This window comes from Octopus bimaculoides, chromosome 1 (genome assembly GCF_001194135.2).
Source record: "Octopus bimaculoides isolate UCB-OBI-ISO-001 chromosome 1, ASM119413v2, whole genome shotgun sequence".
Classification (NCBI taxonomy): Eukaryota; Metazoa; Mollusca; class Cephalopoda; order Octopoda; family Octopodidae; genus Octopus; species Octopus bimaculoides.
The window spans coordinates 171913467-171918001 of record NC_068981.1 but is presented as its reverse complement, the minus strand read 5'-3'; positions in this window follow the sequence as shown (position 1 = coordinate 171918001).

The following is a 4535-nucleotide window of genomic DNA, read 5'->3' as shown; positions in this document are numbered from 1 at the left end:
TATATATATATATATATATATATATATATATATATATATGCATGCATCTTCATCAGCTACTTTATTGATATGGATCATCACATTGTTCCCTACAGTTTAAAGTTCTTTAGGGAAACATATAACGCACAAATTTCTATGTTTCAAAAAATATTATACATGTAAGATCGAACTATATGTCCAAAATGTTTTATATTTTTTACCTTCTTACTCTACCGGATTATTTTTTTTACCGAGATTGATAATCATTCATTTCCTCGGATTCAAGTGTTACATTTGTTTAATATTATGACATTACCTGAAAATAGGATCTATTGTCCTGTAACCCCCCCCCCCAAAAAAAAAACAGAAAGAAAGCTAAAGAATAAATATAAAGTAGCCATCGATGATGGAGATATAAACGTAATACTAACCTCAAATCAGCCTTGCAATATATCTTCAATTCGATTACCATCTGACATTATTGATAACATCACTTGATTGATGTCCCCGAATCTGTCAAAAATATATAAATAAATGAATAAGTAAACATGTAGAGTGCGAGTCGGTAAAGTGGTTTTGACACACAGGTGAAAATATTGCCCTTCCGTTAGATCATTTTGTCTTTAATTTCTTAGTGAAATGTGTTTTTCGACACATTGCTATCTATTTCTGCTATAGATACGAGATCATGTAATATATTTGTGTACAGTATATGACATACATTAGCCACTACTTCGTTAGAAACTGACAAATACTTCACTACAGAAAGGAAAGATTTTAGGATTTCTCAAAAGATGCTTAGTCAAGCCAGTGAAATGTACGAGATAGTATGCACAACATAGCCTGCAAAAGCAGTTACTTTTCTTTCTATATTATCTCTACTTACGTAATATATGTTACAATACGTTAAAAAAATGACATACACTCGCACACTTAGAGACTCTTAGACACTTAAACACTAAGAAAAGAACTTGTCATAATTTTTTTTCGAGTTCTTGCTAACACGTTCAAAAGTGTATCATGCGCCTTCTAAGGCCGTGTATTAGCCGAGTCTTTAGAGAGTAGCTCGCGTTGGTTGCCTAGTGGTAGATGTTCCAACTCTCGGGGGCTTGGGTTCAAATAACTTTGTCTTTCATCCTTTCGAACTCGATATATAAAGTGTGAGTCATGCAGGATTATTTCTTCGTTTTCTCTTACATTTTCTGTTTGTCTCTTTGTTTCACTTTCTGAAAGAAATCGGCCGTATTCAGACCTGGAAAAAAGATAAGCTGCACCAGATTGAAAATGTCACGAAAGCGCCCTTACTACTCTGTCAGGAGCTGAAGACCCAAAGCAGGACAAGGCGTATGACTTATGACAAAAATTCCGACATTTGCGCATCCGTATCGCGTTATTACAACGGCAAGAGACTTCTCACATAAAGTTGTAAACTATAAACTGATCACCGGTTCTTTCATTCGATCTGGGCATATTGGGCAGCCATATAACGTTCCCTTCAGCATCTCATTTCTTTTGCTCTGCCTTACTCACTAGTATTTAAGAATTAAGATTGTCACTTTAGTGTAAATCAAAAGAAATCATACGCAGACAAGAAGCTGCTTCAGGAGAAATCAAAAGTGTATTTAGTTTCAGAGGTGAAAATTTGATAGGCTTTATTCTGTTATTGGTGTTGCCTAGAGGTTTTCTATTCAGCATCACATTGCTATGACACAATATTGGACAGAACGTTTAAATTGCAATCTACGTTGGTAATATTTACACGTGCCTTAGTTAGTAAGCGCTTTTAATTACGTATGCTGTAAAGTGAGGTACTTTATACACACTGAATAATAAGAGAAAAATGTCAAATTAGACGGAAATCACTCTCTCAGTCCTAACACAGACATCTTAGAAATAGTAAAATGTTGAAATAAACGTAACACCTCTAAAGTTATAATCTACATTTTGAATTTCCCACTCTTGATAGCTAAAGCAACAAAAATCTAATGTCATCTCTGCTACAATGGCGGGAACCCGTGATGAGCGCAGTACGATGTCGGCATAAACTATTAAGGTGTGTTACCTATAATAATTCTTTTCTACATATGCTGTAGGCGCTAAGAGACATGTAACTGTCAGCTCACTTTCTCCAACACTTGTAGGAAAAAAATGCTTTTATCAGTAAAATCACGATAATTATTGCAAGGTACTTATGCGCATTACTTAGCATGGCAAATTTACTTTTGGTCTGTCACTAATGATAAAGAAGTGTGCGCTTTGATACTCAACATTAAACTGCTAACCAGATATACTATCCTGTTTTTTTTTTCTAGTCTCTACATTTTCACACACAGATACACGCGCGCGCGCGCACACGTACTGATGCACATGCATTTATACACATCCGCGCACACACTAGTATGCGCTCCTGAACATGCACACACACACATCTATATTAGCTAAGATTGTCTCTCCAGCATTAGTGTAAAGTATCCAATTTTGATGGATATTGATGGTACCGCGTAAATGACTGGTATTATTTTGTCAATCCTTGAAAATACTTCAGCTCTGATCAGCTACTGGTCATTTACACACCTCAAGTTGAGTCCACATCAGAGTACTGCTCACCTGTCTGGTCGTCGCTGCTGACAGACACAAACTTATGCAAACTGTATCGTCAATCAAACACGTATAAACTACATCCCTTCAAACCAAGATCGGACAAACTAGTAATTAGGTATTCGCCCATTTTACTAGAAATAGAAACCGACGATCCCTTAACTATCTCACCTAGATTAGACTTCAGTCTCCAACGAACTCTTATACTTATAAAGCAGAAGCTTAAATTGATTTCCATGGTGTGTTTGCGACTGAAATTACAATACTTCCTAATGAATGGGGCACTGGTCCGTCACAGAGTTAACCTCAGCTATTGCTGGATCTCATTCACTGCCGAGTGGCCTCGAGCAACTGGAATCTTACGATCGTGACTGCAATATACTAACAACTCGGCCTTGCACCTTCACATATCTCACTGAACTTTTGAATTATGTAGTTCATGATCTACTTTGGAAACGAAAGAAAGGATGGGATAAATACAAATGGATTGTCCTTGATCATAAATCTACTGACTTGGGGTTAAATAACGTCACCTCCTACTATTACAACTCACAGACTCGCAGATATTTCCCTGCATTTCTTATAAACTTCTTAACTAAAAAATTACATACTTCTGCAACACCTGCTCTTAATAATCCAATGTCCCTATCACATCTCCCCATCATAATCCTTTCTGTAAACCCTGCAACAAACACTCCGACAATTATTATTCATGAAAAATTTTGGCTTCTTTGAATGCTTTTCAAGAACGTGTTTACTATGTAGGCATGAAACCAAATTTGACCTACTCTCCCATGTGGGAGAGTAGGTCAAATTTATGAATCTTACAGTTCTTTTTCCTGACACTAAATAACAACAGCAACAACAATAATAATAAGGGTTTTAAATTTTGGTGCAAGGCCAGCAATTATATATGCATAGATACACATGCACAAATATATATTTATAGAAAACGTTTGATAAACACAAAATGCTGTTTATATCACTTGCTCTCTCTATTACTAAGTCTCTATTACTACATTTTACCATTTTGGTTATTTGCATTCTCTGAAGTGGGCGTCCTCAGTGTAATTAGATGCTGAACCACAACAGCTAATCAGGCAGATACTTAATTGTAGCATATGTGCCTATTTGTTCCAGTCCCACAGTAAGGGCTGTCTTCTAAAATTATTTTTCTATAATGTCATTTAGCCCCTTTACACCAATTGGAATATAAAGTCGAAAAATTACAGTTTACTATCTAGTGAACATAAATATCTGTATTTTTACGATCAGACATCTAAGGAAATCTTACTAGGAAATCATTTATACGCCAAATCATTTGACAATTCATAAGAACACAAGTGCCACTCCGCCTCCATCCACATCCACTTATGTCTTCCATCTCGCATTGGTTCCAGGGGCAACATCCCTTGCTCTCTCTATTACTAAGTTTTGGTGTCTTTAATTGAATTACAAAATTTTGTAAAAATTATTTGTGGCACCTCTAATTTTAGTACTTCAGGAGATCGACTAGGTAGTCTTGTTAGTAACGCTTCAAATAACGGTGGGATCTGGGGAGTTTGTTGCTAGATCAACTGGCTGGCGTTGGCCTTAAAAAGGACAGTAGAGCAGTGTTTGTGAATTGGCGAGGGAAGCAAAAAATGCTCCATTATGGATATGTTCGGAGCATGTAAAAGAATGACCTAAGTTAACAAAAAAAAACAAACAAACAAAAAACAGGATGCATTCGGTTGACGCTCAGGAAAACTGTAAGAAGTCTTTAACATTTCAAGCCTACGCTCTTCTATGGAAAGGAAAGAGGAGGAGAGAGGAGAATAAATAAAAAAGAATAAGCGTCTCAATTAGATGGTTACCACATGTTGATAATCTATCTTATATCTTATCTTATATCTTACCTTATCACACACACACACACACACACACACACACACACACACACACACACACACACACAC